Source organism: Leptonychotes weddellii, chromosome 4 (genome assembly GCF_054177405.1).
Source record: "Leptonychotes weddellii isolate Sample4059 chromosome 4, ASM5417740v2, whole genome shotgun sequence".
NCBI lineage: Eukaryota > Metazoa > Chordata > Mammalia > Carnivora > Phocidae > Leptonychotes > Leptonychotes weddellii.
Window position 1 is genome coordinate 5,176,086 of NC_138372.1, and position 9,847 is coordinate 5,185,932.

Genomic DNA, 9,847 nt, shown 5'->3' on the forward strand with positions numbered 1-9,847 from the left:
AAAAAAAAAAAAAAAACACAGGGGTGCCTGGGTGGCTCAGTCGTTAAGCGTCTGCCTTCAGCTCAGGTCATGATCCCAGGGTCCTGGGATCGAGCCCCGCATCGGGCTCCCCGCCCAGCAGGAAGCCTGCTTTTCCCTCTCCCTCTCCCCCTGCTTGTGTTCCCTCTCTCGCTGTCTCTCTGTTTCTCTGTCAAAATAAATAAATAAAATCTTTAAAAAATAATAATAAAAAGACAAAAGTCTTTAAAAAAGAAACATTCGAATGAAAAGTTTGTTGTCTTAAAAAACAAAGACAAGAACAAAACTAGGTAATGCAGTAGCCATCCACAGATGCAACCCTTGGGTTGGGGACGATAGAATCTGGGGAGCTACCTTGCAAGAGAGCAACCAGGATCAGGGTGCTGGGCCTCGATGGATCCACATCTCTGTTTCAGTATTTTAAAAAAAAAAAAAAAAAAGCCATAAAAAGTATGCTTGGCTGAGGTTTCTTCTTTCAAAGGGAGAATAATTTCACCAAGTTTACTGAAGAGAAAGTGGTGCTTTGTTTTTACAACCAGATGGAATGTAGCCAGTGTCAGTCCTGAATTCCTGTGTTCGGAGGATCTGTCCTTCCAGCCCGGCCATTGGATGGAGGCCTTGGGCCCTGCCTGCCCCGAGCCTCGGGGCCCCAACATGGTGTGGTGTGTGGTCGGTTTCACAAAAAGCCCAATTCTCTCCATTCCCGTTGCTGAATGACCGGCCCTGGGGATGGGGGGTTGTAAGGTGCCAGCCCTGTGAAGATGACTTAACCAGGTGAGAGGCAGGTAGAAGACGGTACATAAGCTGATAGCCGCACCCTAGAGCCTGAGACCGTCCCTTCGCATTCGTTTTACACGGTGAATCAATGCAGGAATAAAACGTGCACGTTCACGAGCAAGAATGAGATCACCTTCTTTTCTAATACTTGGTTATGCATCTCCGTCCCTTATCCGAGAATGACAGCCACTCAGCATACTTAGGGCAGAGCAAATTATCTCTGGATTGTGGATAATACTATGTCATTATTCCATGAGGCATCTAGCTCAGTGCCACCTGAGTCTTAAAACACTCTTTAAAAAATTTAATTATGCAATGGATACGTCAATACCTGCTCGTTGGAAAAGACTCAGATGATAACATGAATACACAAAGCAGGACTCAGAAGTGTGCCTTCCTGCCCTCGCTCGCCCCAGTCTTGCCCCAAAGTCCCACTTTGGGGTCTCTCTTCCAGTCTAGTTTCTGTGAACTTCCCAATGTCTAATAATACACATCCACACCCACACACATTCTAATAGGTTGCACATACACATAGATATGCACATTAGAGTTTTAAAAATTATTCTGGGATAAATAAAATAGGATCCTATTGTGTGCATTGTTTTGCAGATTCGATTTTTTTTTTTTAAAGATTTTATTTATTTATTTGAGACAGAGAGAATGAGAGGGAGGAGGGTCAGAGGGAGAAGCAGACTCCCTGCAGAGCAGGGAGCCCGATGTGGGACTCGATCCCAGGACTCCGGGATCATGACCTGAGCCGAAGGCAGTCGCTTAACCGACTGAGCCACCCAGGCGCCCGCAGATTCGATTTTTTTAAAAAAAACTTAAAATGTCTTAGAGATCTGCCCATACCAGGTGGGTTGTCTATGTGACAGTTGAACAGCACAGATGTATTGTAACCAATCCTCTACTGATGGACTTTTTCCTCCAATTTTTAAAAATGTGGTAAAATACACATCACATAAAATTTGTCATCTTAGCCATTTTTTAAATAATTTTTTAAACACCAAAGGAAGTTCTACACCTTGTTTTTCCTTTTCCCTTTCTATTTAAAAAGGGATTTTATTTTTTTAAGTAATTTCTACACCCAACATGGGGCTTAAACCTACAACCCCAAGATTAAGAGTTGCATGTTCTACTGACTGAGCCAGCCAGGCGCCCCTCATCTTAGCCATTTAAAACTATACAGTTGAGTAGCATTAAGCACATTCATATTGTGCAAAATTCCATCTCCAGAACTTTTCTCATCTTGCCACACTGAAACTCTGTCCCCATTAAACATGAACTCCCCATTCCCTCCCTCTGCTAGCCCCTGGAAACCATCGTTCTATTTTCTGTTTCTATGAATTTGACTATATTCTGAATCTATGAATAAATCTATGAATTATGACTATAAATCATATAGTATTTGTCTTTTTGCGACTGCCTTATGTCATTTAGCTCAATGTCCTCAAGGTTCATCCATGTTGTAGCACGTGTCAGAATTTCCTTCTTTTTTAAGGTTGAGTAAGATTCCACTGTGTGGATGGACTATGTTTTGTTCATCCATGCATCTATTGATGGACAGGCTGCTTCCACATTTTAGCTACTGTGAATAATGCTGCTGGGAACACGGGTGTACATATATCTCTTGGAGAGGTTGCTTTCAATTCTTTTGGGTACACACCCAGAAGTGGACTTCTGATCTTCTAGAAATGGTAATTCCATTTCTAATTTTTTGAGAAGCCACTAAGTTGTTTTCCACAGCGGCTGCACCATTTTTACATTTCCACCAGCAATGCACAAGGGTTCCAGTGTCTCTGCATCCTCCCCAACATGTATGCTTTTCTTCTTTTAGAAAAAATGATAGTAGCCATCCTAATGTGTGTGAGGTGATAGCTCGCTGTGGTTTTGATTTACACTTCCCTAATGATTAGTGATGCTGAGCGCCTTTTCATGTGCTTCTTAGACATCTGTATGTCTGCGTTGGAGAAATGTCTGTTTAGGCTCTTGCCCATTTTTGAATCAGGTTCTTTAGTTTTTTTGTTGGTGATATTAAAGGATTTTTAAGGTTTTTTTTACAGTTATTCAATATTTTTTTTTTTTAAAGATTTTTTTTTTTTTATTCATGAGAGACAGAGCGAGAGAGAAAGGCAGAGGGAGAAGCAGGCTCCCAAGGAGCAGGGAGCCCGATGCGGGACCCGATCCCAGGACCCTGAGATCACGACCTGAGCCGAAGGCAGACGCTTAACCATCTGAGCCACCCAGGCGCCCTACAGTTATTCAATATTTAAGAAAACATTTTAGGGGACAAATTTGTGTGTACATCTTTGTGCAAGTGTGAACTCTAAAAATTAGAGTTTTTAAGATCAAAAAGCAGGCACACTAATTTTGATAGATATGGCCAAGTTGTTCTCCAATTTGCCTGCTTCCCCCGTCCTCAACAATGCTTGTTATTATCCACCCTTTTTTTCTAAATTTTAATTCCAATATATTAACATACAGTGTTACATTACTTCCGGTGCAAATATAGTAAGTCAACAACTCTATACATTACTCAGTGCTCATCATGACAAGTGTAATCTTTAATCCCCTTTATGTATTTCCCCCCTCCCCCCACCTACCTCCCCTCTGGTGACCATCAGTTTGTTCTCCATAGTTGAGTGTGTTTTTTGGTTTATCTCTTTTTTTCTTTGTTGGTTTGTTTTCTTTTTTCTTTTCTTTTTTTTTAATTAAGTAGGCTCCATGCCCAACACGGGGCTTGAACTCACAGCTCCAAGATCAAGAGTCACATGGTCTATTGACTAAGCCAGCCAGGTGCCTCTGTTTGTTTTGTTTCTTAAATTCTTCATATCAGTGAAACCATATGGTATTTGTCTTTCTCTGATTGACTTACTTCACTTAGCATCATACCCTCTAGATCCATCCATGTTGTTGCAAATGGCAAGATTTCATTCTTTTTTAAGGCTGAGTAATATTCCATTGTGTATACATGCCACCTCTTCTTTATCCATTCATCTGTTGATGGGCATGTGCATTGCTTCCATATCCATCTTTTTATTTAAAAATATTCTTTGTGAAATAGCTTACATACAAAGAGTGGATGAAAATGCAGATGTCATGGGACACCTGGGTGGCTCAGTCAGTTGGGCTTGATTTCGGCTCAGGTCATGATCTCAGGGTCTTGGGATCAAGCCCTGCATTGGGCTCTGCTTTGGGCATGGAGCCTGCTTGGGATTCTCTCTCTCTCTCTACCTCTCCCCCCACCAATCCCACCACCGCATGCACATGCTCTCTCTCTCTCTAAAAAAAATTAAAATTAAAATTAAAAATTAAAAATAATAAAAAAGGAAAATGCAGATGTACAGTTTTAAATGAATGGTTGTTTACTCACCACCCAAATTAAGAAAAGGAACTTTACCAGTGTTTTACTGCATGATTCTTCCCAGTCATAACCCGCAACCTAAGACCCAAAGGTAACCACTTTCATGATTCACTGCATGAATATCCCACAATTTGTCCATTGTACACTGATGAACATTTGGGTCACTTCCAATGCTGTGCACATGTCTCCTGATACCCACGTGCAGGAGCTTTTCCAGGACAGACACTTTGCTGTGGACTGCTCATGCTTTATTGTAGGACTGACGGGTTCTTTTTTTTTTTTTTTTTTAAAGATTTTATTTATTTGACAGAGAGAGACACAGCGAGAGAGGGAACACAAGCAGGGGGAGTGGGAGAGGGAGAAGCAGGCTTCCCGCCGAGCAGGGAGCCCGATGCGGAGCTCGATCCCAGGACCCTGGGATCATGACCTGAGCCGAAGGCAGACGCTTAACGACTGAGCCACCCAGGCGCCCCCTAACAGGGGTTCTTAACTGCTTATGTTTCATGGACCCCTTTTGCACACTAGTGAAACCATTGGACACTTTCTTAGAATAACATTTAAAAATATGTAAAATAGAATACATAGGATTACAAAGAAAACCAATTATATTGGAATATAGTTTTCAAAATATTAAGAAAGCAAATTCATGATAAAATATATGTCCTCCTACCATTAAATGGTAATATTTAGTCATCAGTCTCATACCCACCCTAATTTTTTTTTTTCTTTTTTAAAGATTTTATTTATTTATTTGACAGAGAGAGACACAGTGAGAGCAGGATCACAAGCAGGGGGAGAGGGAGAGGGAGGAACTGGCTTCCCGCGGAGCAGGGAGCCCGATGCGGGGCTCGATCTCAGGACCCTGGGATCATGACCTGAGCCGAAGGCAGACGCTTAACAACTGAGCCACCCAGGCGCCCCTAATTTTTTTTTTTTCTAAGTAGGCTCCACACCCAGCAGGGAGTGCAGTGCAGGGCTTGAAGTCACAACTCTGAGATCAAGACCTGAGCTGAGATTAAGAGTCAGACACTTAACCGACCGAGCCACCCAGGTGCCCCATACATACCCTAATTTTGAAGTTGTGATGAACATAAATGATATTTTGAGATATCAGCAGCAAGTTTAATGTGATAATGTGATAATCTATATTCTTTTGGTGGAAGTCATAGGCATGACTAATACTACTTTGGTTTGATTGCTAATAGAAGAAAATACCAAGTTTCAGTTAGAAGTTAGCAAAAATACATAGTTTTTCTTTTTTTTTCCTCATTGAAATTTACAGAGCCCCAAGTTCCATTTGTCTACCCCAGGTTAAGAATCCCCACACTAAGAAATGCTAACCCATCTCCCACATGGTTATGGTGCTTTATACTTCGAGCACGGCGAATGATTCCTGTCTCACTTCCTGACAGCACTAGCTATAGTCAGGCTTTCAAATTAGTGCCAATATGGTGGGTGTGAAATAGTATCTCCTTGAGACTTTAATTTGCATTTTCCTGATTATTCATGAAGCATCTTTCCATGTGTTTTTTTCCTTCTCTGTAATGACTGTCTTTTGCTTATTTTTCTGTTGGGTTTTTGGTTTTTTCTTTCTGATTTGTAGGAATTCTCCCTATGAGAAGAAATGGCGGAGAAATGGATGAAGTGTTTTTGCTTTTGTTTAAATAAAAATAAAGAAAAAACAAAAAAACCTATTATTTATATATGTTGCAAGTATATTCTTCTGGGTTGTGGCTTGCCCTTTTTATTCTTCATGGTATCCGTGATAAAACGGAAATTCTTAATTTTAATATAGTAGAATCTATCAATTTTTGTCTTTATAGTTTGTGCTAAATTCTTTTCTATTTCAAGATCATGAATGGGTGGGAGGGATGGGGTGGCTGGGTGATGGACATTGGGGAGGGTATGTGTTGGGGTAAGTGCTGTGTATTGTGTAAGATGATGAATCACAGAGCTGTACCCCTGAAACAAATAATACATTACATTATATGTTAATAAAAAAAAGATCATGAAGACTTCCACTTTTATTGTTTTCTAAATTATTTACAGATTTGTATTTCACATGTAAGTCTTCAATCTACCTGGAATTAATTTTATGTATGTTGAGGTAGGGATCTGATTTCATTATTTTCCCACATGGTTAATTAGTTGTCCCAGCACCAATTGGTGAATCCATTTATTCCCCACTAATCTGCAGTTCCAGTTCTGTCTGAAAGCAAACTTCCATAAGTGCTTTGTTTCTGGGCTCTATCCTGTTTCAAAAATCTGTCGTTCGTTGCCGGCATAAATACCCCACAGCCAAATTTCTTTACCTGGTGGAAGCAAGTCTCTCATTTTCTTCAGGCGTACCCTGGCTATTGGCAGCCTCAGCTCTTCCACAGAAATGTGAGAATCGGCTTGCCAAATCTCACAAAAAATAACTCGTGGAATTCTTAATTGGGATTGCATTGAATTTGTAGAGCAACTTGTGGAAAGTTGACATCTTTCTGTTACTGAGTCTTATCCAAGAATATAATCTGCTTTCCATTCATTTAGGTCTCCTTTAACATCTAATGTCTTTTCAATAAAATCTTGTTAATTTCTCCAGCAAAGGCTTGCACATCTTTTGTTAGATTTATTATTAGCTCTTCCTTCCTTCCCACCTTTCAGTTCTTTTTTTATTTCTGATATTATAAAGACCTTTTAAAAATTGTTTTCTGATTGTTGCTGGTATATAGAAATGCAGATATGTACTTTTATATATTGATCGTGTATCCAACCTTTACAAATTCTCTTATTCTAATATAATGTAGCCATAAATTATTTTTAAAATTTTCATATATCTATTCATATCATCAGCAAAGAATGACAATTTATTTCTCTCTTTCCAATCCTTAAATGTTTTATTTATTTTTCTTGCCATTCTATCCTGGTTAGGATCTTCAGTGCAATGCTAAATTCAAGTGATCAAAATGGGCAACGTAGGTCGCATTGGATTTTAAAGGGAATTAAATATAACATTTGTTGTAGAGTTGTCATTTTTGGTATATACTCGTATTCCATCTTTATTGTTATTGTTACAAAATACTATGATTTTAGTGGTTTAACAACACAAATATATTATTTTACAGTTCTGGAGGGTAGACATCTGACAGGGTCTCACTGGGCAAAAATCAAGGTGTGGAGACACCTAGAGAAGTATTCACATTCTGGAGACACTAGAGAAGTATTCACTTCCTTGACTTCTCCAGCTTCTAGAGGCACCCACATTCCTTGGTTGTGACTCCGCCCTCCAACTTCAAAGTCAGTGATGTTGCATCAATGATCCTTCCATAGCCACATCTCCCTCTGACCTACTGCAGCCAGAAAAGGTACTCCACATTAAAGGATTCATGTGATCAGACTGGACTACCTGGATAATCCAAGATAATCTCCCATTTCAAGGTCCTGAACCCTAATCATGTCTTCAGAGTCCTTTTTGCCATGAATGGTAATGTATAGGTTTTGGAGATAAGAATGGGACATCTTTAGAGGGGGCGGGTTGCAGGGGGCATTATTCCAACCCATGTAGGCTGGCTGGGTCTGAGGACCCAGAGGGAGTCCCACAAAGACCAGCCAAGAGAGTCCCTGGCCTTGCACAGGGTGGAAATCAAATGTGAGCCGAGACAAAGTGAGAGCAGAGTTTATTGAAGACAGAGTGTGCAGATAAGGACACAGCATCCGGGAGACTTGGGAAGGAAAGGAGAGTGAATCTTATCTTTGCTCGGGCTTTGGGGTTTTTATTGAGGATTGTAATCTGGTGATGTGTTTTCTCCACCACCCAGGAACTGGTTAAAATAAAGGTGAGTGTTTAGGTGTTCTCCATAAGTCACTTATGCCCTGGAGCCAGGGGTCTTGGTGAGCCAGGGGTCTAGAAAACGCTCATGACAACCCCTCCCAGTCACTCCTTGGATATTATCTATTGTGCTGGAAGCCTGAAAAGAATTGTTAAGTCCTTGACCTCCAAAAAGAGGACATACATTAACTGTTTTATAAGGCCTGTGTAAGGTGGGGGCAGATCCCAGCAAGAACAGAAGCAGGAAAAGGAGCAAAAAAAGCATTTTCAGGGGTCCCTTTAGTTTCCCCATCTCACGACTATCATAATATTATTTATTAGGTTAGGGAAATGCACTTCCATTCTTTGATTGCTAAGTTGTTGTCATAAGTAGATGTTGAAATTTATTAAATGACTGTCCTAAGTTTCTCAGTTAAGATCATATGGTTTTTCTTCTTTAATCCGTTAATGTCATGAATTATGTTAGTACATTTTCTAGTGAACTACTCTTACATGCCTGAGATAAACCAACTTGGTTTATAATGTTTTATCTTTTTTATATGTTACTAAATTCTGTTAGGCAAGTATTTAATCTAGGATTTTTTGCATCTCGTGTGGAGGTTGAACTGGTATTTTCCTTTCTTGTATGATTTTTTGTGTCAAGGTTATGCTAAAGTCATACCTTGAGTGGGAAGAGTCCTTCTTCTTTTCTACAGAAACATTTGTGAATGATTGAAATTATATATGTACATAATTTTAATCATTCATAAATATATGCATGTTTATTTATTTGAATATTTAATGCAATTTGCCTCTGAATCTATCTGGGTCTGGTGTTTTCTTTGTGGTGAGATTTTTGTTTTAATTGAGCTAAAATTCATAGAACATAAAATTATCCACTTTAAAGCATACAGTTCAGTGGCATTTAGAAATTCACAGTGTTGTGCAACCATCACCTCTATCCAATTCCAAAACATTTCAGCGTTCCCTAAGGAGACTGTCCCCATTAGCAGTCACTACTTCCCCTCCCCGAGGCCCTGGTAGTCTCTCCTCCACATTCTGTCTCTATGGATTTACCTATTCTGGATATTTGACATAAATGGGATTATGCTGTGTGTGACCTTTTGAGTCTGGCTTCTTTCACTTAGCAGAATGTTTCAAGGTTCATCAACATTGCAGCATGTGTCAGAATTTCATTTTTAAGCTTGAATGAGATCCTGTTGTATGGGTCTGCCATATTTCGTTCATCCATTCATCCATTGATAGTCATTTGGGTTGTTTCCACCTTCTGGCAGTTGTGAGTAGTGCTGCTGTGAATATTCATGTACAACCATTTGTTTTGAGTACCTATTTTCACTTCTTTTGTATGCACACCTAAGAGGGGAATTGCTGGGTCCTATGGTAATTCTCTGTTTAACTTTTTGAGACACCACCATTCAAATTCTTTTCAAGTAGCTTTGGCGGAACATGTACTAAAATTGGAATGATACAGAGAAGATGAGCAGGGCCCCTGCACAAGGATGACACACAAATTCCTGAAGCATTCCATATTTAAAAAAAAAATTCTTTTCAGGTAACAGGATTATTCGAGTTCTTTATTTCTTCCTGAGATGGTTTCAGTAATTGTGTTTTTTCCAGGAAGGTATCTACTACTTTATCTAAGTTTTCAAATGTATTGGCGTAAATGTTGATATTAGCTTTAATAATACTTTTTTTTTTTTTTTTAGGAGGGATAGAGGGGTGGGGAGGGGCAGAGGAAAAGGAGAGAGTCTTAAGCAGGCTCCTTGCCCAGCATGGATGGAGCCCAATGCGGGGCTTGATCTCAGGACCCTGAGATCATGACCTGAGCCCAAGTCAAAAGCTTAACTGACTGAGCCACCCAAGCGCCCCGATAA

General features: G+C 39.9%; 1 non-coding gene across 1 annotated transcript; it reads left to right on the plus strand.

Moving 5' to 3' along the window:
- Positions 1-9,403: 9,403 nt before the first annotated feature.
- LOC145721330 (U6 spliceosomal RNA) lies at positions 9,404-9,507 on the plus strand. The gene has a single exon (XR_014145014.1). It is a non-coding gene; the product is annotated as a U6 spliceosomal RNA (small nuclear RNA).
- Positions 9,508-9,847: the final 340 nt, after the last annotated feature.